Below are 25559 nucleotides of genomic sequence, written 5' to 3'. Positions count from 1 at the left end.
CTGCTACTGGTTCTCCAGAACCTGTCAGAACCTGCTGTATTTTGCACCTGCTTTGAGGTCTTCTAGTAGTCCACCCTCTGCTCAAGCAGGAAGCCTTATTCCATGTCAGACAAGTGACTGTCCAGTCTCTTCTTAAAAGTCTCCAGTGATGAAGCACCTACAACTTCTGAAGGAAAGCCATTACACTAGTTAATTGTTCTCACTGTTAGGAAATTTCTCCTTCGTTCTAGGTTGCTTCTTTCCTTGATTAGTTTCCAACCATCGTTTCTTGTTTTGCCTTCTGATGTTTTGGAGAATAGGTTGACCCCCCTCATCTATGTGGCAGACCCTCAAATATTGGAAAACTGGTATCATGTCACCCAAGTCCGTCTTTTCTTTAGACCAGCCATAGACAATTCCTGCAACCATTCTTCATATGTTTTAGTCTCCAGGCCCTTAACTATCAAATTTTGTCCTACCTTGCCTGTTTAACCCTACTGCACTGCATATGTTTTAGTTTTAATCCAATCCTTGCTATTTTACTTGATTCAATTGTATTTTTAGTACAGTGGTACCTCTACCTAAGAAGGCCTCTACTTACAAACTTTTCTAGATAAGAACGGGTGTTCAAGATTTTTTTTCGCCTCTTCTCAAGAACCATTTTCCACTTACAAACCCAAGCCTCCAAAACTGTAACCAGAAAATCAGGGAGAAGCCTCCGTGGGGCCTCTCTAGGAATCTCCTGGGAGGAAGCAGGGCCGGAAAAGGCGGGGCGAAGCCTCTGTGGGGCCTCTCTAGGAACCCCCTGGGAGGAAACAGGGCCTCCACCCTCCCTGTGGTTTGCCCAATCGCACACATTATTTGCTTTTACGTCGATTCCTCTGGGAAAAATTGCTTCTTCTTACAAACTTTTCTACTTAAGAACCTGGTCACGGAACAAATTAAGTTCGTAAATAGAGGTACCACTATACTAAAATTTTAAGTAATAATACGCTTTTGTTGTTTTAATGTCTTAGAGAATTTCTACTCATATATATTAACCTTTACTCTATCTGAAGTCATGAAACCTTTTATAGTGTACCACTATGTCAAGAATGTATTTTCATAATAATAATTTTAATTGGCTTTCCCACAATGCTGTGAGGGTTTTTTTTTATTGGCATAGAGTCCAAATTCCCGAGAAACATCTACTACACTTTTCGCCACAACAGTTAGTAGATCAAGTGCTGTAGACCATTATTGGGTTGTTTCTTTAGTAAGTGTCTTTTCTTCCCTAGCAATAATTTAGTGGCCCTATCAGGCTGAACAAAGCCTTGTTCAAATATCAGCATAAATAAGGTTTGGTTGGGAGGACAATAACAGTAAAATATTGACAGGGAGATAATAAAATTGCTGAACTGTTCTTTCTAAATCATGGCTTAGTCATAAGCTAAGATGAGTGAAAACCCTCTTAGAGAAATGATTGCCAGGGGGTATCTTTTTTCCACCCCAACTTAATGAGATAAACAAGGAAGATCAAAAAGAAAAAAATAAGAATCTTTTAATGAATATGTTATTTATGTGTATGATTTTATGGACATTGATCCATTTTGAAATTAAGTACATATTGTGAGACTGTATAGTTGTAATTGTGTCTTTGCAGGTGCAATTTGTCAAGGAAAATATGCACTTGTCCCAAAAAAACTGCCCCAGACTTTTTTCCCCTTAGAATTACAACCCAGGGAGAGCTTAGAAAAAAAATTCCATTTACATAGCAAGATGACTATATATTTAAGTTTAGGTTGTAAATCAACAAAGATGTATGGACTTTCTGTAAAATACGGATGCTCTATGAAGTTTAGAAACATAAACTTGCAAGTTGCTCCAGTAGTCTTTTCAGATAAATGAGATATTCCTGAAGTGTGCTACAACTTGATAAAATAAGATGAAAATCTATCCCATTGTGGGGCAGCTCCTATCACTTACTCTTGCTTTTGTCAACTGGGTGCCCTTTAGATGTATGAGCTTCCATTTCCAGAAGTCTCTGGCCATCAGGATTATTTCTAAAAATTCTGGAAGTCATAATAAGTATGCCTAGTCTAACGAAAAGGAGGACTACAGATAATATGATAGCAGTCTTCCAGTCTTCTAGAAAGCTTAGAACTATGACGCCTTAAACATGATCTAAGTATTGCCCACAAAATCTTATGCTGCAATGTCCTGCCTGTCAAAGACTACTTCAGCTCCAACCACAACAACACAAGAGCACACAACAGATTCAAACTTAATATTAACTGTTCCAAACTTGGCTAAAAAATTTGACTTTAGCAATCGAGTTGTCGAAACATAGAACTCATTACCGGACTCTTTAGTGTCATCCCCTAACCCCCAACATTTTACCCTTAGACTATCCACAATTGACCTCTCCAGGTTCCTAAGAGGTCAGTAAGGGTCATGCATAAGTGCACTAATGTGCCTTCCGTCCCCTGTCCAATTGTCTCTCATATATCTTTTCTTCCATTCATATATCTTTTCCTCTATTCTTCACTTACATATTTTATTCTTATATCTTTTCTTCCAACCTTTCTTTGATATATTTTACTACGTGTATATTCTCTATAACCTTCATTGTGTATTGGATGAAATAAATAAAATAAAAAGACTTCATGGTCCATCTAGTCTGCCCTTATACTATTTTCTGTATTTTATCTTAGGATGGATATGTGTTTATCCCAGGCATGTTTAAATTCAGTTACTGTGGATTTATCTACCACGTCTGCTGGAAGTTTGTTCCAAGCATCTACTACTCTTTCAGTAAAATAATATTTTCTAATGTTGCTTTTGATCTTTCCCCCAACTAACTTCAGATTGTGTCCCCTTGTTCTTGTGTTCACTTTCCTATTAAAAACACTTCCCTCCTGGACCTTATTTAACCCTTTAACATATTTAAATGTTTCGATCATGTCCCCCCTTTTCCTTCTGTCCTCCAGACTATACAGATTGAGCTCATGAAGTCTTTCCTGATACGTTTTATGCTTAAGACCTCCCACCATTCTTGTAGCCCTTCTTTGGACCCGTTCAAATTTTGTCAATAACTTTTTGTAGGTGAGGTCTCCAGAACTGAACACAGTATTTCAAATGTGGTCTCACCAGCACTCTATATAGTGGGATCATAATCTTTCTCGTCTTCCTGCTTGTATGAGAAAGTTGAAACTGAAAAAAACCCCTCTGAATCACTTTATGTACTTGAACCCAACGTTTTCTAGCTTTTATACCTGCCCATCAAGTGGGATAAAAATGACCCTCCCTTTTGTTTGTTGCTTACAGTCTACTTTACACCCAGACTTGACTTGACAATGACAACACCTAAACAAACCTGGAAAAATAGGAATATAAAAGAGCTCCTGGCAGCTGTGCGGGTTTAACTTAGCAGTAGGTGGAAATTTCAGTTCAGCTTCACTGGCAACAGACATCTGCTCCCAAGGCATCAGGCACTGTGAAATGAGAGCTTGAAACCATTGGCCCATGGATGAGCAAGTTCTGGATATAATAGGTCATGCCACCTTGGCTCCTTTACAGAGCAAACTAAGACAGGCCGCAGAGTTATAGAGCAAATTAATACAGATTGCCAATGAAGGATATTTCATAAATCTTCAGCGCTTACATTAGTGGAAGATTTGGGGAGCATTTTACAAGTCTTAAACAGGAGGAGTTTCAGAGTAGTCAAGAGAGGAAGGAATTAGAGCTGTTGTAGACATCCTCTTTGCTATTCATGAATTAAAGGAGTTCAATATCCTTCAGGCTTCTGCAGAGAGGCTTGCTTCAAGCAATTCACTCATCAATCTTAATGGATACTTAGAATAACTGTAATTTTTCTAGGATCAGTAGCCTCTGAATCCTTGTTAAAGCATGGAGAGTCCTACTAGTTAATTTGATCATTTGGGAGATCAGAGTTAACATTGATGCGCGCAGTTGCTTTCATTTGGAAAAATGCAACCTCTCACAAATAGGAAAGTGAACACAAGAACAAGGGGACACAATCTGAAGTTAGTTGGGGGAAAGATCAAAAGCAATGTGAGAAAATATTATTTTACTGAAAGAGTAGTAGATGCTTGGAACAAACTTCCAGCAGACGTAGTTCACAGTAACTGAATTTAAACATGCCTGGGATAAACATATATCCACTGCAAGATAAAATAGTATAAGGGCAGACTAGATGGATCATGAGGTCTTTTTCTGCCATCAGTCTTCTATGTTTCTATGTTTCTAAATATTAATCGCCCTCCCCCCAATCCCCCACCCAGACCCCACCCCACATGCAACCCTGAGTAAGGTCATTGGTAGCAGAAGGAGACTACAAGTGTCAGGTGTGCCTCCATTCAAAACCCAATAAAGGAAACCCCAAACTCCATGTTGGTAAAGAAGAGGTACCATATTTTTCAGAGTATAAGAACACCTTTTTCCTCCCTACAAGAGGCTGATAATTTGGGTGCATCTTATACTCTAAATGTAGCTTTTTTAAAAAGCCCTAACTCATTGCTAACAGTCTTCCCCACTTTTACCTCCACGCTCTTGTATTGTTTCACTCTATGAAGAATGGTTTCCAAGCCCTAGGTTTTTGCAGGACTTTTTTTCATTGCTCTAATTTGCTCCAAATAAGTTTTTTTCCAGCCCTAACGATGTTCCCAGCTCTTACAAGCTGTTTCATTGTTACTCTCTGGAAAGAATGTTTTCCAAACCCTGTTTTTGTAGAGGGTTTTTTTTTCATTCTCTATTTGCTCTGAATGTTTCTTTCCAGCCCTAACCAGGTGCTAACAATGTTCCCAGCGCTTACCGGCCTGCAAGCTCTTTCATTGTTACCCTCTGTGAAGAATGTTTTCCTAGCCCTAGGTCTTCGTAGGGTTTTTTTCCATTGTTCTACTTGCTCCGAATGTTTCTTTCCAGGTGCTAATGATATTCCCAGTTTTTACTGGCTTGCAAGCTCTTTCATTGTTACTCTCTCTGAATAAGTTTTTTTAAAAAGCCCTAACCAGGGGATAAAATAATGTGGGAGTAAACTGCAACCTGATTGGGCCAGAGCATTATACAATGTAAAGCACCTTTACAATGGGTGTGATGTTTTAGATGGTTGTTAGTTGGCTGGCTGATGCAGTTTGAGCATGAGTTGAGTATGGAGCTAGAGCTGTAATGTTGATATGGAGAAACCTGGATTGGTTTAGTATCCACGTGTAAGTAAGCTTTACTGCATATAGCTAAAGTTTGTTCCTGTAAATAGAAGACTGAGACAGAAGATATTTTGATTGCACTGAGGAGTAAAACTGTTTACTACTGTTTTTCAACTAAAGTGTCTTCGTTATTTATCTAAACTGGTTCATGAATTGCTACATTATAAATTCTGGTATCTAGACAAGTCCTACCCAGCTGCTGCGTATCTCAATATATCCAGACATGCATGTGCACAATACACCCATGCATGTGCACAAGGCTCGCTGAGGCCTTGGGTCGGTGAAAAACGAGCAAACACAAAAAATGAAAGTTCGGAAAATTGGACTTCTGGTTTGCCTGTTGGGTCATTTTTTTCTACTCTGCAGCCTCGGAAAGCTTCCCTGCAGCCTCGGGAGGGCAGAATAGCCTCCCCCAAGGTTGAAAATCAACTGGCCAGCACATGTATGCATGTTGGAGCTGACATAGGGCAACACCTTGCATGCTCTCTGATATGGCTCCACATGCCACCAGTGGCACACGTGCCAAAGCTTCACCATCAGTGGTTTATATTCTTTGCAGTCATCTGGTCATTAGCTTGCTAAGACAGTGAAGGGCTGCAAAAAAAATTACTACCACACTGGGGTGTGGCTTATTTTGTGGGTGTGGCTTGCCTGCCATGTGACCAGGTGGGAGTGGCTTGACAATCATGTGAGCAGGGGTGGCTTAAAAGTCATGTGACTGACTGAAAGTGGTCAACTTGATGCCATTCACGTCAAGGGTTTATTATTTATTATTTATTTATTTATTACTTGGATTTGTATGCCGCCCCTCTCCGAAGACTCGGGGCGGCTCACAACATGTTTGGGTTAGGGTTAGGGTGCCTGGCCTCTCCTCGCCTCAAAGAGATACAGTTTTCCTATTTATTTACTATTACTGAACATCCAAAATATATTATTTAATTCTATGTATATATGCCATATGTGTACATATATGTGTACATATGTGTACATGTGTATATATGCCATATGTGACTTATTCCAAAAGAGACCAGTTGATTGTTTTAAAGATCACAAAATTCTGTAACTGATCTCAGGAATAGCTACCACTTCGATCATAGAGATAACGAGCAATAAAGAATGGGATTTTTAGTTCTTTAAGGATATATGTTGGAAACATATGGATAAAACTTTAGGGAAATCTACACCACCTATGTGCTTAAACCGCAGGCCGCAAAGCATGAAAGCCCCAGCTATAACGCTGGCCTTCTCTTCTTACCAATCCTCTTTTGCTCCAATTTCCTATCCCCCTTCCCCTTATATCTCTTTGCCTTCTTCCCCAACCCCCTACCTTTCTTCTTTTCTCCCTCCCCACCTACGTGTACTATATAAGTAAATTATAAATGTTAGAATGCATATTATATATATCCCTTTTGCTTTTCTGAACCCTGTTTTTAATGTATATATTCAATAAAAATATTTTTTTTAAAAAAGGATATATGTTGGAGAAAATGGACACACAAAAATATATATTATCTACTATATCAACCGAATGTGTACACATTCAGCCTCATTTACTATGATAGAAAAAATATACCCAGAGTCCAGAAGGGGAAAAAAAGAGAAAAAAATCTAAAATTTTCTACCGGTTCTGTGTACCTGATTGTAGCCATAGGAGCCCATCACTGCTCTAAGAGTTGTTGAGGGCACTTGAGAGGTTTATAGGTATCCACAAAGTCACCTGAGTCAGGGTTCAAAGTGACGCGACTGTTAAAAGAACAGTGCTATAAACAGGAATGGGGCAATAGGCCATCGTAAAATCTAAGATTAATGGTGATCTGCCACAGATGTGATAACACCCAACTAAATTTCTCTTCTGTCCCTCTCCCCACCCTTGCTGTCCCAAATTTACAACTACTATTCCATTTATGGACAATTTTATGTTCCAGATAAAAGTGCAGCATATGCAGTTTTGCATTTTAAAGTTGCTTAAATCATAGTACTATCCCGAGGAGAGCCGAGTTTTCTTCTGCAAGCGTTGTGCTAAATAGATAAGGAAAAGTGTAGTTTTAAGAAAGAGAAGGATAATCATGCAAAAATAATCAGATTGAGCCTTGTGGTGAAGCAATATGTATCCATCCCAGGGGTTAAACTTGTGCTTGTGTCATTTTTTTTTAAAAAAAATCTCTGAATGAACACTGGAAGCCCAAATCAAGGCTTTATTCCAAAAGAGACCAGTTGATTGATTTAAAGATCACACAATTCTGTAACTGATCTCAGGAATAGCTACCACTTCAATCATAGAGATAACGAGCAATAAAGAATGGGATTTTTAGTTCTTTAAGGATATATGTTGGAGAAAATGGACACTGATAAAACAACAATAACTGTTATTTTTTAAAAGCTTTTAACAAATTTTTTAACTTAAAAATATAATTCTTTCTCAAAAGCTCAGATGTCTCTCCTATTTTATTTATTCTAATTAGTGTAAAAGGCACTCAAATTACAAACTACTACCTGTTTCGAAGTCAATAGGATCAGGGTGTAAAACCCCCCCACCATATCAGTACAAATATTCTTTTGGACCTGTCACACTAGCCCAATGAAGATACAGTTTAGAATAGAGTAGAATAGAATTTTATTGCCCAAGTGTGATTGGACACACACGAATCCCAGCGACCGATTAGGTCCCACAGAGTGGGCCTTCTCCGGGTCCCGTCAACTAAACAATGTCGGTTGGCGGGCCCCAGGGGAAGAGGCGGCCCCGACTCTCTGGAACCAACTCCCCCCAGAGATTAGAACTACCCCTACTCTCCTTGCCTTTCGTAAGCTCCTTAAAACCCACCTTTGTCGTCAGGCATGGGGGAACTGAGACGTCTCCCCCGGGCTTATACAATTTATGCATGGTATGTTTGTATGTATGTTTGTTTAGTAAATGGGGTTTTTTTAAATCAAATCGGGTTTTTTAAATATCTTAAATTATATTTGGATTTGTTATAAATTGTCTTTATTCTGTTGTGAGCCGCCCCGAGTCTGCGGAGAGGGGCGGCATACAAATCTAAATAATAAATAAAATAAATAAATAATAAATTTGTCTTGGTGCAGATGCTCTCAGCGTACATAAAATAAAATATACATTTGTCAAGAATCATGTGGTACGACACTTAATGATTGTCATAGGGGTCAAATAAGCAATGAAGAAGCAATATTAATAAAAATCTTAGGATATAAGCAACAAGTTACAGTCATACAGTCAACATGGGAGGAAATGGGTGATAGGAATGATGAGAAAAACTAGTAGAATAGAAGTGCAGATTTAGTAGAAGGTCTGACAGTGTTGAGGGAATTATTTGTTTAGTAGAGTGATGGCGTTCAGAAAAAAACTGTTCTTGTGTCTAGTTGTCTTGGTGTGCAGTGCTTTACTTTCAGAGTTGGCCTTCTCCGGGTCCCGTCAACTAAACAATGTCGTTTGGCGGGACCCAGAGGAAGAGCCTTTTCTGTGGCGGCCCCGACCCTTTGGAACCAACTCCCCCCAGATATCAGAGTTGCCCCCACCCTCCTAGCGTTTCGTAAGCTCCTTAAAACCCACCTCTGTCGTCAGGCATGGGGGAATTGACATTTTCCCTCCCTCTAGGCTTATAAAATTTATGCATGGTATGCTAGTATGTATGATTGGTTTCTAAATTGGGTTTTTTAAAATTAACTTAAATATTAGATTTGTTTACATTGTATTATTATTGCTGTGAGCCGCCCCGAGTCTACGGAGAGGGGCGGCATACAAATCTGATTAATAAATAAATAAATAAAATAAAATACATGAAAAGAACGTAGAGGTTGAGGTGAATGGGTAACACAATAGAGGTAAGGGGGAAGTGAGAAGAGAAGCAACAACAAAAAAAGTAGACTGCAAATATCAACTGCTTTCTTAATTGGACACCTTCAAAAGATTTATTTAAAGCGAAAATACTTTGATCATTTATATGGCTCTCTAAATGGTCTTAGAGGTAGGTGTTTTGTTTAGCTTCCCTTCCCTTTGTTTGCTTGTTCAGCTGCTTGCAAGTTCAAGTTTGCCTGGCTTTCCCTAATCAATCTAACAGGCTAATTAAGATAAGTACCCTGCTTGTTATGCAAAAGGCCTGTTCTCTGGCTTTCTTTAGGAAACCCTATCCCAGCAAAGCCCGATCAGATAAGAGAACTGCTGAATTACTTCCCATTCCCCCCAGTCTTTTCTTCCCTACAAATTTATAACAGGCAAGGCCAGTAAAGTCCTAAGAGATAAGAATCCCCATGCATGCTTAAGCAACTTTCACAACCTATTTACCGGAAGCCAATCAAGTTATCACCCCTGGGCCAGAATTGCAGTGGGTTAATTGGCCTTTTACACCTCTCCCAGACACTGCCTTCAACAGACTTCAGCCTATAAAGTGGCAGCTGCTCATAAAGAGAGAATTTATTTATTTATTTGACTTCTATGCTGCCCAATCCCGAAGGACTCAGGGAGGCTTACAACAGTGGTACAAATACAATGAGAATAAATACAAAACAGTAAAAGAAGTCAAACAGTTAACTGAGGTTAAAACATAACAAACTAAAACAATAACAACCATAAAAAGCTATTATAAAAAGAAAATCACACTCATATACATACACACCATTCTTACAGTTGTGAATTCATGGCTACTCTTTCAGTAAAATAATATTTTCTCATGTTGCTTTTGATCTTTCCCCCAACTAACTTCAGATTGTGTCCCCTTGTTCTTGTGTTCACTTTCCCATTAACAACACTTCCCTCCTGAACCTTATTTAACCCTTCAATATATTTAAATGTTTCGATCATGTCCCCCCTTTTCCTTCTGTCCTCCAGACTATACAGATTGAGTTCATTAAGTTTCTTCCTGGTACGTTTTATGCTTAAGACCTTCCACCATTCTTGTAGCCCATCTTTGGACCCGTTCAATTTTGTCAATATCTTTTTGTAGGTGAGGTCTCCAGAACTGAACACAGTATTCCAAATGTTGTCTCACCAGCACTCTATATAGCGGAATCATAATCTCCCTCTTCCTGCTTGTTATACTTCTAGCTATGCAACCAAGCATCCTACTTGCTTTCCCTACCACCTGACTGCACTGTTCACCCATTTTGAGACTGTCAGAAATCACTACCCTTAAATCCTTCTCTTCTGAAGTTTTTGCTAACACAGAACTACCAATACAATACTCAGATTGAGGATTCCTTTTCCCCAAGTGCATCATTTGACATTTGGAAACATTAAACTGCAGTTTCCATTGCTTTGACCATTTATCTAGTAAAGCTAAATCATTTACCATATTACAGATGCCTCCAGGAATATCAACCCTATTGCACACTTTAGAGTCATCGGCAAATAGGCAAACCTTCCCTACCAAACCTTCCCCTATGTCACTCACAAACATATTAAAAAGAATAGGACCCAGAACAGACCCTTGTGGCACACCGCTTGTAACCTGTCTCTGCTCAGAATACTCGCCATTAACAATAACTCTCTGATGTCTACGCTTCAGCCAGCTGCAAATCCATTGAACTATCCAGGGATTAAGTCCAATCTTCATATCGGTAAAAATTGCCAATACCTCACTCGCACACACATCCTCAGTTGAAATTTGGCTTGCTGCATATGCGCAGAAGTCAAATCTTACGCCAACAGGCATCCACCCACCCGCCAAAAAAGGCAGTTCTGCTTGGGACGGGCACTAAACAAATAGTTGTAAATCGAGGACTACTTGTCTTGATGATGGATATACCTCTGACCCCTGGGATATACCTGGAAGTTCATTTCTTCCCAGAAAAAGTTTTTTTTTTCTCTAGGAAAAGCCGAATCTTCCATGCCCTGCAGGCAGTCACTCCAATGCTGCATTTTCCCCCCAGACAAAAATCAAAGAATTGCTTTTATCCCTTGTTTACACTTACAGTTCATTATTCAGGGTTTGGTAAAGTTCACTCCCTCCAGTGTCTCTGCAGAGAGAAAACAACAAATAACACATGTAAATGACTAGTTCCTCGGATTGTGATAATTGATTCCAAAGGATTTGGATCCAGAAAACCTTGAGCGAAAGTTCCACATTTAAAGGAAGTTTACAAAAACAGTGGAAGCAGTTTGCGTCTGATTAGGAAAAGGCCTACATTCAAGAGATAATGATATTTTGATCAGTGTGGCTCTTCAATATCTTCAATATCACAGTATCCTAGAATCATAGGGCTGGACAGTTGTTAGAGCGCAGTACTGCAGGCTACTTCATCTTATTGCTAGCTTCAGTTGGGCAGTTCAAATCTTACTGGCTCAAGGTTGATTCAGCCTTCCACCCTTTCAAGACGGGTAAAATGAGGACCCAGAATGTTGGGGGCAATATGCTGGCTCTGTAAAACCACTTAGAGAGGGCTGTAAAAGTACTATGAAGTAGTATATAAATCTAAGTGCTAATGGTCAGATGCCCTTCCTGTCACCAATGTGGAGTTTTGTGCAGCAGATATATTTTCATTGTGCCCAGAGAGAGAAATATCGGCCTCTACCTAGGATCAAACTCACAGCCTCTGGACTTCTGTGTTTTTGCGATGCTGCAAGAGCATCGCAAAAACGAGTGCTTCGCTGGCAACGGAAGTCTGGAGGTGGGGTTTCCCAGCGAAGGGAGCATCAGTGAAATTGCAGCATCGCAAAAACACGGAAGTCCTCGAAACCCCACCTCTGGACTTCCGTGCTTTTGTGATGCTGCGATTTCGCTGAGGCGCCCCACGCTGGGAAACCCCACCTCCAGACTTCTGTTGCCAGCAAAGCGCCCATTTTTGTGCTGCTGGGATTCCCCTGCAGCATTGCAAAAACGCGGAAATCTGGAGGTGATGTTTCCCATGGAGGGGAGCCTCAGGGGAATCCCAGCAGTGCAAAAACGGGCGCTTTGCTGGCAACAGAAGTTTGGAGGCGGGGCATCCCAGTGGTGTCGGCTTGGGTTTGTAAAGTGAAAATAGTTTGTAAGAACCCCGGGTTTGTATCTCGAAAAGTTTGTATGATGAGGTGTTTGTAAGATGAGGTATCACTGTACTGGCTAATAATTCATTCATGGGTCTTGGTTTCTGTTCATTTGCACAGAGGGCTGGAAGTCCAAATGAAAGGAACCCACAAGTAATCTAACTAGAATAAGAAGAGTGGAAGGTAGGTTAATATACAGCAATAACATATACAGTATATACCTCTTCATAGTGCTTCTCTAAGTGGTTTATAGAGTCAGCATATTGTTCCCAAACAATCTGGGTCCTCATTTTACTGATCTCAGAACAATGGAAGGCTGAGTCAACCATGAACTGGTGAGTATTGAACTCCTAGTAGTGAGCCATGAGTTAGCCTGCAGTATTCACGAAGTTCTATCCTAAATTCTATCTAATCCTCAGACTTTAAATCCAACCCAGATGAAGAACTTAGAACAACAGAATGTAATCAGTGCCTGGCCCAATTAAAATTAAAAGATTAAAAACATAGATCTTAACATAGCCAGGAGTTTAACAGTGTGTTGGAGCAAACTTAAGGATGCTTTAGATTTATTATTATTATTATTATTATTATTATTATTATTATTAATTAGATTTGTATGCCGCTCCTCTCCGTAGACTCGGGGCGGCTCACAGCAATGATAAAAACAATATACAGTAACAAATCTAATATTAAAGTTTAAAATAACAATTTTACATTAAAAAGCCTAAAACCCCCAGTATATATTAAAAAAGCATACACACAAACATATCATACATACAGCTACATAGGCAAGGGGGGATGTCTCAATTCCCCCATGCCTGAAGGCAGAGGTGGGTTTTAAGAAGTTTACGAAAGGCAAGAAGGGTGGGGGCAGTCCTGATCCCTGGGGGGAGCTGGTTCCAGAGGGTCGGGGCCGCCACAGAGAAGGCTCTTCTCCTGGGTCCCGCCAGACGACATTGTTTAGTCAATGGGACCAGGAGAAGGCCAACTCTGTGGGACCTAACTGGCCGCTGGGATTCGTGCGGCAGAAGGCGGTCTCGCAGATACCCTGGTCCGGTGCCATGAAGGGCTTTATAGGTCATAACCAACACTTTGAATTGTGACCGGAAACTGATCGGCAAACAATGCAGACTGCGGAGTGTTGGGCATAACTAGTGAAGCTCATGATTGCTCTCGCAGCTGCATTCTGCACGATCTGAAGTTTCCAAACACTCTTCAAAGGTAGCCCCATGTAGAGAGCATTACAGAGCATTGAGGTGATGAGGGCATGAGTGACTGTGAGCAGTGACTCCCGATCCAAATAGGGCTGCAACTGGTGCACCAGCTGAAAGGTGTTTCTCTAATGTGAGCTGTGGATCGAGGAGGACGCCCAAGTTGCGGACCCTCTCTGAGAGGGTCAGTAATTCCCCCCCCAGGGTGATGGACGGACAGATAGAATTGTACTTGGGAGGCAAAACCCACAGCCACTCCGTCTTATCAGGGTTGAGTTTGAGTCTGTTGACACCTATTTAATGTGGAAACATGCACTTGGGTTAAACTTTGATGACTAGTCTAGTTAAAAGATAAGTTCTCCCTAAGTGTTTGGCTCTACTTTCTAAGCAAATCAAGGTAATCCTGATCCACAATCAGAGGTAGGGATGGTAAATATGGAGACATTAGTCCTTTCTAGTAGATTTTTAGGCTTGAAAATTCTATACCCTGGAAGATTTGGCTGAATTTTCCCTCTTGAAATTTAGACAACAAACAGCTGTGCTTACAAAGCTTATTGAATTGATTTGGCTTGGTCATCATCAGCATTAAAGCACGATCAAGCTGATTAATACATTTTAATATCGCTAAATCCCAGCATGTTATGCTCATTTCACATAAGACATTTGCTTCTCGCTTGGAAAACCACCAGGACAAATGTAGCTTTAAAAAAAAAATCATTAGATATTCAACCCTGTTACAGATAAATAGCAGTTATCTCCCCCCTTTTCTTAAAAAAAATAAAAATATGTTTTTGGAAAATCCTGATTCTTAGAAGAGCTACACAGCATCAAGAGGACGTGCAAAATCTGCCATCTCTAGCTAGCCAGATGACAAGAATGCAAATTTCAGTCCATACTCTCTCTCAACGTGCCAAAGATAAAACCCTAGATCTCAAAGCAAGTGCATTTCCTCTGTGATAAACAGATACCTCGTCTTACAAATCCCTTGCCACACAAACTTTTCGAGATACAAACCCAGGGTTTAAGATTTTTTTTGCCTCTTCTTCCAAACCATTTTCACCTTATAAACCCAAGCCACCACCACTGGGATGCCCCGCCTCTGGACTTCTGTTGCCAGCGAAGCACCTGTTTTTGCGCTGCTGGGATTCCCCTGAGGCTCTCCTCCATGGGAAACACCAGGGGAATCCCAGCAGTGCAAAAATGGGTGCTTCGCTGGCAATGGAAGTCCGGAGGTATGGTTTCCCAGCGAGGGGAGCCTCAGCGAAATCGCAGCATCACAAAAACATGGAAGCCTGGAGGTGGGGTTTCGAGGACTTCTGTGTTTTTGCGATGATGCAATGTCGCTGAGGCTCCCCTTGATGGGAAACCCCACCTCCGGACTTCCACCTCCATTTTTGCACTGCTGGGATTCCCCTGCAGCATCACAAAAACACAGAAGTCTGGAGGTGGGTTTTCCCATGGAGGGGAGCCTCAGGGGAATCTCAGCAGCGCAAAAACAGGCGCTTCGGCTTGCAAAAGGGGTGAGTTTTGGGCTTGCACGTATTATTAGCTTTTCCATTGATTCCTATGGGAAACATTGTTTCGTCTTACAAACTTTTCACCTTACAAACCTCATCCCGGAACCAATTAAGTTCGTAAGATGAGGTATCACTGTATTATTATTTTTAAAATCAGAGTCAGGCTTAACCCAATGGGAAACACTGGCAGGTTTGAAGATATCACCTGTTTAATATAAAAGTCTCTGCCTTTTTAAATTTGATTTTTAATACAAATAATCCTTGACTTAAAATGGTTCATTTAGTGACGATTCAAAATTACAATGGCGCTGCGACTTACACAGTTTTCACAGTTACAACCTTTGCATTTTCCCCATGATTATATTAAGAACGATCCCAAATATTTGAAGTATCGGGCACATGGGGATAATAATTTTAGCTTGGACAGAATCCAAATAATATATAAAGCCTTGATAGTCTTGAATCTTTCCACCCAACGCCTACCAATACAGCAATAGAGTCTCAGTACTTTATTATGGTCACCAAATAGAATCACACAAGTTAACAGCTGAAGATGAAACAAAATGAAAACCTACAGCCTATGGCTAGATCATTGATACAATCAAAGGGTGTCTGGTTTTACAAATAGCACAGCAAAACGTGTCCACTTTCATAGAAACGGATTCATATTGGGCTGATGATAACAGCAGCACAGGAAGTAAATCAAAATTTCCTAGGTACTTTGTTAAATAAGAAGCGATAATGCTTCTTTGTAGAAATGCGGTATAGCTGGACACGAACTATAGATTCAATGAACTTTTCCCCACAAGGGCACAATCTGAGCTTATAAGTGTTCTGTCTGGGTCACTCCAGAAGCCAATACCAACCGAAAAAGAGAAGCCAGACACACTGGTACAAGGCAAAGGCAGTTTTATAAAATTCAAGAAAAACACAGGTAACAGAAAATGTCCTTACAAACAGGAAAATGCTGTATCTTCAGATATATCCATGAAGGCAAAAGTCCATGCAGCAATACAGAATTCTTGCTGCCAAGCCAAGGCTGTAGCTAGCAGACCTACACCTCCCACGGGTCTTCCAAAGCTGCTGGGCCACAAGCCAGGAACAGAGACGCCGAGAAACAAGACAGGATAACGCCACTCCAAACTGATAACACTCCACATGGCTTCAAGGGCTTGCCTGCCTTTTAAACCCTGCTGATGAGGACCACACCCAAACCCAGCTGTTTCTACTTCAATGGTGATAATATTTCTTTAACTGCTCCTTTCTTTGCTCTGAACGTCTCTGTCGCATGTCAATGACAGCTTGTGCGTCATCCCCTAATGATTCCAAGCTACTGGCTGGGGAGAGCCCCCCCGGGGGGCTCTCATGCTGTTCATCCTCATCCCATTCCTGGCTGTCCCCTCCCCCATCCGACTGCTCAGCCCCCTCCTCTTCGCTGTCATCCTCCTCCGGGCATGGAGCCAGCAGAGACACAGCTGGTCCCTGAGCAGCCTCAGGCTGAACCACAACAATAAAGGATTTTTTTCCCCAATGTCTATTTATTTATTTGTATTCCCCCATTATTTTTACAAATAATCCAAGGCCATAAACATAGGAGCTATGATGGTGCAGTAGTTAGAATGCAGTACTGCAGGCTAACTCACTGCTCTTTGTCAAGAGTTTGCTTCTCACTGGCTCAAAGTTGACTCAACTTTCCATCCTTCCGAGGTCGGTAAAATGAGGACACAGATTGTTGGGGGCCAATGAAGGGCTGCAAAAATTTTTACTACCACACTGTGGGCATGGCTTATGTTGTGGGTGTGGCTTGCCGGCCATGTGACGAGGTGGGAGTAGCTTGACGATCATGTGCCCAGGGGTAGCTTAAAGGTCATGTGACTGGCTTAAAGATGGCCAACTTGACGTCATTCACATCAAGGGTTTGGGTTAGGGTACCTGGCCTCTCCTCTCCTCAAAGAGATACAATTTCCCTATTTACTATTACTGAACATCCAAAATATACTACAGTATTTACTTCTACATATGGCATATACACATAGAAATATATATGCCATATGTATATGTGGCATACACAAAGGCATTACATACAGGCACATGTATATATTACATACAGGCACACAAAAATGCATTATCTACTATATAAACTGTATATGTACGTACACACACATACACACACACACAGCTCTTATAATTATACACATTCAACCTCATTTACAGAGTCAGCACATTGCCCCCAACAGTGATAGGCTCCTACGGGTATGTGATAGGGAAAACATACACAGAATGGAACAAAAGAAAAAAAGTCACATTTTTTTCTACCAGTTCTGCGTACCTGACCATATCCGTAGGAGCCCGTTACTGTTGTGGGCAACACGCTGACTCTGTAAAGCAGGCATCCCCAAACTTGGTAACTTTAAGACTTAGAAACATAGAAACATAGAAGATTGATGGCAGAAAAAGACCTCATGGTCCATCTAGTCTGCCCTTATACTATTTCCTGTATTTTATCTTAGGATGGATCTATGTTTATCCCAGGCATGTTTAAATACAATTACTGTGGATTTACCAACCACGTCTACTCCTTCAGTAAAATAATATTTTCTCATGTTGCTTTTGATCTTTCCCCCAACTAACTTCAGATTGTGTCCCCTTGTTCTTGTGTTCACTTTCCTATTAAAAACACTTCCCTCCTCAACCTTATTTAACCCTTTGACATATTTAAATGTTTCCAACCAGCTATGCTGGCTGGAGAATTCTGGGAGTTGAAGTCCACAAGGCTTAAAGTTGCCAAGTTTGAGGACCCTTGCTGTAAAGACTGCTCTAAAGCTCTGTAAAACAATATATAAGTCTAAGTGCTATTGCTATATGCAACACATCTTCCTTCTCCTATTTTCTCCACAGCAACACATTATGAGCTTGGGATGAGAAAGAGTGACAGGCCCAAGGCCATCCATCTGGCTTTCACAGCTAAGGTAGGACTTAAATTCACCATCTCCTGATTTCTACCCTGGAGCCTTAACCAATAGAACATACAGGACTTATTTAAGAATATTGGACTGCAAAGGCCATCACAGAAAGGACATTAAAGTGTGCTAAGAGGAATGTTCTGGGAAGTTAAGAGAGAGTTATCCAGCAGAGATATATTGATAGCCTGAAAGAACCGGACGTCAGCGTTCCATTTACTGCACCCATAGAAATTAGAACTCCGAGGCAGGCAGGTTCTGCAAATAACATTTTTATTGGGTAGATCATATTGGCACCACGGGCGAAATCTGACTCTAAAAGTCCAAGCGGCTTTTACCAATGAGTAAAAGTTTTCCCTTTTCCCCAAGTCACCGGTCACACCATCCAGTCCAGGAGCTGGCCAGTTGCTTGGTTACTTCACCCCTCCTCTGGCCAGGGAATGTCCTCCTTGGGTTCCCACAAGAAAGTTTTATTGTTTTGGCTACAAACAGGAAGAGGTTGAGACCGAGAAAACACATGAATTCACAAGACTTCTGTATGAATGTGAAAAAAAAATTGCACGTTCCCATCAGGGTCGGTCCACAGGACCAGGGGTTTTGTCTTCTGAGTCATCTGAACACATTCTGCTAGAGAGAGGTTCCCTGAGGATGGGCTCCAACATGAGTCCCAAAGCTCGGAAGATAAAACCTCTGGTCCTGTTGACTGACCCAGATGGGATCCTGCAACATTATTCTGGGACATATATATTTGCCTTCATTCATTGAAAAAATAAGTTGATCTGTAGCGGTTAATTCAAAATAGAGTAGAGTGGAGTGGAGTGGAATATGGAATGGAAAATGAAATGGAATGGAATGGATTGGAACAGAATGGAACAGAACAGAACAGGGAATGGAATGGAAAAAATGGAAAGAATAGAATAGAATAGAATAGAATAGAATAGATTTTTTTATTGGCCAAGTGTAATTGGCCACACAAGAAATTTGTCTCCAGTGCATAAGCTCTCAGTGTACATACAAGCAACAAGTGACAAATCATCATTATAATCAGATAGATGATCTCTGGCGGGCCCGGGACAGGGGCTTGTCCTCTGTCCTGGTGCTTCTTGACCTCTCAGCGACTTTCGATACCATCGACCATGGTATCCTTTTGTGCCAGCTGGAGGGGTTGGGAGTGGGAGGCACTGTTTTGCAGTGGTTCTCCTCCTACCTCTCCGGTCGGTCGCAGTCACTGTTAGTGGGGGGTCAGAGGTCAACCTCTAGGTCTCTCCCTTGTGGGGTGCTTCAGGGGTTGGTCCTCTCCCACCTGCTATTTAATATCTACATGAAACCGCTGGGTGAGAACATCCAAGGGCATGGCGTGAGGTATCATCAATATGCCGATGATACCCAGTTTTACATCTTCACCCCATGTCCAGTCAACGAAGCAGTGGAAGTGATGTGCCGGTGCCTGGAGGCTGTTGGGGCCTGGATGGGTGTCAACAAACTCAAACTCAACCCAGACAAGACGGAGTGGCTGTGGGTCTTGCCTCCCAAGGACAATTCCATCTGTCCATCCATTACCCTGGGGGGAGAATCATTGACCCCCTCAGAGAGGGTTCGCAACTTGGGCATCCTCCTCGACCCACAGCTCACATTAGAGAAACATCTTTCAGCTGTGGCGAGGGGGGCGTTCGCCCCGGTTTGCCTAGTGCACCAGTTGCGACCCTATTTGGACCGGGAGTCACTGCTCACAGTCACTCATGCCCTCATCACCTCGAAACTCGACTACTGTAACGCTCTCTACATGGGGCTACCTTTGAAAAGTGTTCGGAAACTTCAGATCGTGCAGAATGCAGCTGCGAGAGCAATCATGGGCTTTCCCAAATATGCCCATGTTACACCAACACTCTGCAGTCTGCATTGGTTGCTGATCAGTTTCCGGTCACAATTCAAAGTGTTGGTTATGACCTATAAAGCCCTTCATGGCACCGGACCAGATTATCTCAGGGACCGCCTTCTGCCGCACGAATCCCAGCGACCAGTTAGGTCCCACAGAGTGGGTCTTCTCCAGGTCCCGTCAACTAAACAATGCCGCTTGGTGGGACCCAGGGGAAGAGCCTTTTCTGTGGTGGCCCCGGCCACCTGGAACCAACTCCCCCCAGAAATTAGAATTGCCCCCACCCTCCTTGCCTTTCGTAAATTCCTTAAGACCCACCTCTGTCGTCAGGCATGGGGGAATTAAGATACTCTTTCCCCCTAGGCCTTTACAATTTTATGCATGTTATGTCTGTATGTATGTTTGGTTTTTATATTAATGGGTTTTTTAATCGTTTTTAGTATTGGATTATTATTGTATACTGTTTTATTATTGTTTTTAGCTGCCCCAAGTCTCCGGAGAGGGGTGGCATACAAATCCAATAAATAAATAAATAAATAAAATAATAAATAATATACATTCATCATAAATCATAGGATACAGCACTTAGTGATAGTCATAGGATACCTAATTAACAATCAACATAAATCATACTAGGATACTAAATAAAACAATGAAGCTACTGTACCTCTTAAAGCAGTCACAAGGTTTTTTGTTTTTTTTTAAAGAAAGCCTGGAAAAAGTGTGTTAATGAAAAGTAGACAAGGGGCTGTGATCGAATTTGCCCAGGGTCTGAAGCAAAACTTCCAAAACATTTAAGAAGCAAGCCCCAGCTTTGTGGAGTGTACAGAAAAGTGAGCTTACTGCAGCATGACCTTGTGAATAGGAAAAGTCACACCTCACTCTATTCAATATTACATCTGCCATAACATCTCTAGGAAAAAAAGAATGTGAAAGAAGAGAACCTTATCACACAATGTCAATCCCTCCCGTGTACGCAACTGCAACTCATTCATCAAATAAGAAATATCACTGAAATGTCAGTTTATGAATTGAAATATTCTTGAGACAAGAGATTCCAATCTACAAAGTCAAGATTTTGAAGAGATACCTAAAAGTCACCTTCTGCTTCTCAAGAAAACATATTACAGGCCTGGCTATATGCTATATTTATACAGCAAAAGAGAAACCTGAATTTAAATATCCTTCCCCAGGGTAGCACAGAACAACATATAGAAAAACACAGCATAAATCTTGTGGAGTGCCCACCTTCCTTGGTTTCTTCATGAAGAATTGTCTTCTTCAGTTAAATCCAATGCTGGAGATACATTACCATAAACATCTCTCTGTGTAGTGTAACATACAGTATTTGTGTGTCTACCACATGTTCTGTCGGGCTCTCTGGTAGTCTCCTCCCAAAAATTCACAGGTACAAATTTCAGACACACACACGTTTGAAAATTCAAAACAATGTTCTTTATAATGAAAATTCACTTAAACTAAGCCCTCTTTTGGTATAGCAAAGAGCACTCATCTCCAAACAAACTGGTAATTTGTACAAGTCCCTTATCAGTTCTGAGATACTTAGCTTGTAGCTGTGAGGCAATTCAGTCCTTCTTCTTTCACAAAGTGAAACACACTTTGCTCTGGTTTGGTTTCAAAGCAGGGAAAAATCAGCACACAAAAGGTCAAAGTCAGCAAGACAGGAACGAAACACAACGATCAGATAATCCTCCACAATGGCGAAACCCACAGGCTGCTATTTATAGCAGCCTCACTATTTACCACAGCCCCACCCAACCACAGGTGGCCTCATTTTCTTTGATAATAATCTCTCAGTTGTTGTTGCCTATGCATCGCTCTCCCCATGCGTGGCTGTATCATTAACTCTTGTTCTGAATCCAAGGAGGAGCTAGAGAATTGATCTCCTTCTGAGCTGTCTGTCACACTCTCCTCCTCCCTGTCACTCATGTCTTCTTGGTCAGAGGAGCCTTCATCAGCAGATTCCACCAGGGGCAAAACAGGCCTGCAGCATGTGGATGTCTCCCCCACACCCACAGTCCTTGGGGCAGGAGCTGGGCCAGAGCTAACCACAACACCACATTTGGCAGAACTAATGGCTATGAAAAAATAAAAGGCATTTACTCTCATCCTCTATTTCTTATCCAATATGTAGAATTCATTTAGTTAAGTTGGATTATTCCTCTATTATCCATCTATTATCCATCAATCCTCCTTCCTTCCTTCCTTCCTTCCTTCCTTCCTTCCTCCCTCCCTCCCTCCCTCCCTCCCTCCCTCCCTCCCTCCCTCCCTCCCTGAACTCTTATAACAACGTTTCCTTCTTTGATAGACATCTTCGTTAATGAATGACAGAATGCCCCCCCGAAACACATTTTTGTAGACTTGGTCCAAAGCGCCAGTCATCTATAATATTTCCCATTAGCACTGCTTGTTTGCTTGTTGTTTTCTGGTTTCTTAAAAAAAAATTAAGAAATGAAAATCTCGATGAAACTAGAAGAACTTCTATAAATGTTCCACAAATATGTGCTTGCATTTGAAACGACTGGTCTTCACCATGGGCTAACATACATCATTTCTAAAATCTGAACACATGACTCACAAGGTTAGTTTTTCTTTTTGTTTTGTTTTGTTGCATATTGCAAAATCCCCAAATGAAAGACAATAATTGAAACAGGAGAAAGACCTTGGTATACTAATAACAAAAGATTTAAATGCCAAAGCCCACTGCAACAATATAGCCAAGAAGGCTTCAAGAGTTGTAAACCTAATCCTACGTAGTTTCTGCTCTGGCAATCTCACACTACTTACCAGAGCTTATAAAACTTTTGCCAGACCCATCCTTGAATACAGCTCATCTGTTTGGAACCCATATCACATCTCAGACATTAACACCCTTGAAAATGTCCAAAGATACTTCACCAGAAGAGCCCTTCACTCCTCCACTCGAAATAGAATACCCTATGAGACTAGACTTTCAATCCTGGGCCTAGAAAGTTTAGAACTAAGACACCTTAAACAAGATCTAAGTATTGCCCACAAGATCATATGCTGCAACGTCCTGCCTGTCGGCGACTACTTCAGCTTCAACCACAACAACACAAGAGCACACAACAGATTTAAACTTAATATTAACCACTCCAAACTTGACTGTAAAAAATATGACTTCAGTAAGCGAGTTGTCGAAGCGTGGAACTCATTACCGGACTCCATAGTGTCATCCCCAAACCCCAACACTTTACCCTTAGATTATCTACGGTTGACCTATCCAGATTCCTAAGAGGTCAGTAAGGGGCGAGTATAAGTGTACTAGTGTACCTTCTGTCCCCTGTCCTATTGCTCTCCTATATCTCCTATACCTTTCTTCTATTCCTATATCTCTTCTTCTATTCTTTCATTGATATGTTCTATGAATTTTAAACCCAGGTTTATGTTTCCCTACTATCTACCCATTTTTCTTCTTAACTGAAGGACACTTTTCATTAATACGCCATTATTTTTGAGCAGTTCTACTCACCCCATCCTCTGAATTGAAGCCTGGTATATTCTAAAGATGGAAAGAGGTAAAAGTTTATGGCCTGACAATCTTGAATCATGTGCCCGCATATCTTGGTGGATTTAGCTTTTATCCTGTCTGAGCTGAATATTAATGGAGTCAGAAGGAATCTACAGTCCATTAATTGGTGCTGTCGTTAGCACTGACTTATGGCTTCAGCTGCATCTTAGAAACCAAGGAGTCACATGGTTTAACTTGCTAGTTCATTTGTATTTTAATAAAATAATACAGAACAAATGCATTTTAAATTTCTGGAAAGGTAGTCTACCCTCACCCTAGTGAAGGTGGGCAACCAGATATTATGGATATGAACATGACTGAATGGTTTTGAATGATGTGGGGTTTTTAGGTTTGGTAAATTAGTTTTTGTTCTGCCGGGCTCTCTGATAGGAGCCTCCCGAAAATTCAAGGGTACAAATTTCAGACACACACACGTTTGAAAATTCAAAACAATGTTCTTTATCACAAAATTCAAAATAAACCAAGCACTCTTTTTGTATTGCAAAGAGCACTCTTCCCAAAACAACCGGGTAGTCTGTACAATTTCCCTTAAGCAGTCATTAAGTACTTACCTAGCAGCTGTGAAGAAACTTCACACCCCTTCTTCTTCCAACGAAGTGAGACACACACATACACGTTGCTCTGCTTTGGTTTCAAAGGTGTGAAAAAGCAACAAAGTCCAGCAACACAAGATTCCTGACAAACTCCGATCAGATATTCTTCCACAATGGCCAAACCCACATGCTGCTATTTATAGCAGCAGCCCTAATTACTAGAGCCCCACCCAAACACAGGTGGCCTCCCTTATTTCCTGTAATATGTCCTTACTTGGTCTCTTCTATGCATAATTCTGCACTTGCGTGGGTCCAAAGCGCCATCATCCAATTCAAAGGAAGATAAGGGAGATTGACTGCTTAGGCTGTGTGCTAAGCCCTCCTCTGCTGAGTCACTCCCACCTTCTTCTTCGTCCGAGGAAACTAAACTCTGAACTGATTCTGTCGGCAATAACACAGGACTGTGACATGATGAATTTCCCCCTGCATCCACCTCCCCATTCCCTGGGGCAGGAGCTGGGCCAGAGCCAACCACAACAGTTTTTAGCATATTTAGGGATTCAGGTTAAACTTTTAGTTTTAATTTTCAATTTCTACTGTTTTATATGTATGTATATATATATTTTATGTTGTAAGCTGCCCTGAGTCTCTGCAGAAGGGTGGCTTATAAATTGAAATAATAAACAAACAAATCAGTCTGGTTCACCCAAACTGGTAGCAACCCCCTGGTGATGTCATGGAACTGTTTGATACTGGTCCCTGGGTGCCGCCATCTTTGGGTTTTTTTGGAATTTTGTGGGGGCAATTTTTTCCGTTTTTTTTCTTCTGCGCATGGGCAGAAGCTGAATCTGCAATGTAGTGAGCCTTGTGTCTTTTACTATTTCAATTGTGGTGGGTTAATCCTATTGTGTCTTAAAGGTCCTGCCCTGTCCTTAGAATTTGGGGCAGAGGATGTAAATTCTTAATTACATTCAACATGGCGGAACTGTGGCTAAACGTGTTGTTTATGAATAGGCTGGCCCAGTCTTTCTGAATGGGTACAAAATCTGCATTCTTTAAAATAGTCAGGCTCTTCAAGCTTCTTATTTTGAAGCTGTTTTCTTATTCCTGTTTTCTGCCTTTGTTCAGATTTTTCTCCACTTCTCTTTTGGGGAAATATAACATTCCGCCTCTTTTAATATTCCCCAAATATTCCAGCTTCTTTTAAAATTATTATTTAGTTCTCCAAGAGCCCCAAAAGGTCAGTGGGTGATGCAACAATGCCACCAGGGACCAGGACCAATCAATCCCAATTAATTTTAAGTGCAAAATAAGGAACATTAAGCCTCCTCAACACACTTTTCAAGGAGGAACATTTTTTTTTGCACTACTGTGGTTTTGCTAGTGAACATTTTCATTTGTAGGATGGTTGGTTTATTAAAATATGTAAAAGGCCATTTGTAACAGCCTCTGGGTGTGCTCTGGAATTTGCAATGTAGAGCCTGAAGAAGCTATTTGTGTTCCAGGGTTGTGGGTAGTGATTTCTCAAAATGGGTGAGCAGTGTGGTCGGGCGGTAGGAAAAGCAAGTAGGATGCTTGGCTGCATAACTAGAGGTATAACAAGCAGGAAGAGGGAGATTGTGATCCCCTTATATAGAGCGCTGGTGAGACCACATTTGGAGTACTGTGCTCAGTTCTGGAGACCTCACCTACAAAAAGATATTGACAAAATTGAACGGGTCCAAAGACGGGC

The 25559-nt window shown here is 41.2% G+C and overlaps 1 protein-coding gene across 3 annotated transcripts in view; it reads right to left on the bottom strand.

Annotated features, from left to right (window-relative positions):
- LOC139168532 (calcium-activated potassium channel subunit beta-2) overlaps positions 1–25559 on the bottom strand; it is a 363544-nt gene that overhangs the window by 302690 nt on the left and 35295 nt on the right. The window contains exon 2 of one of the 3 annotated variants that reach the window (XM_070754147.1): positions 11106–11150. The exons of the other annotated variants lie outside the window; for them this stretch is intronic. The gene's annotated coding sequence lies outside the window, so the exon portion shown is untranslated. The remainder of the gene's footprint in view (positions 1–11105; positions 11151–25559) is intronic. 3 annotated transcript variants of the gene reach the window in all.

The sequence above is a fragment of the Erythrolamprus reginae genome, chromosome 5, assembly GCF_031021105.1.
Source record: "Erythrolamprus reginae isolate rEryReg1 chromosome 5, rEryReg1.hap1, whole genome shotgun sequence".
In the NCBI taxonomy this organism is placed as follows: Eukaryota; Metazoa; Chordata; class Lepidosauria; order Squamata; family Dipsadidae; genus Erythrolamprus; species Erythrolamprus reginae.
Note: the sequence above shows the minus strand (reverse complement) of the source record. Positions and strands in the feature narration are given on the sequence as shown.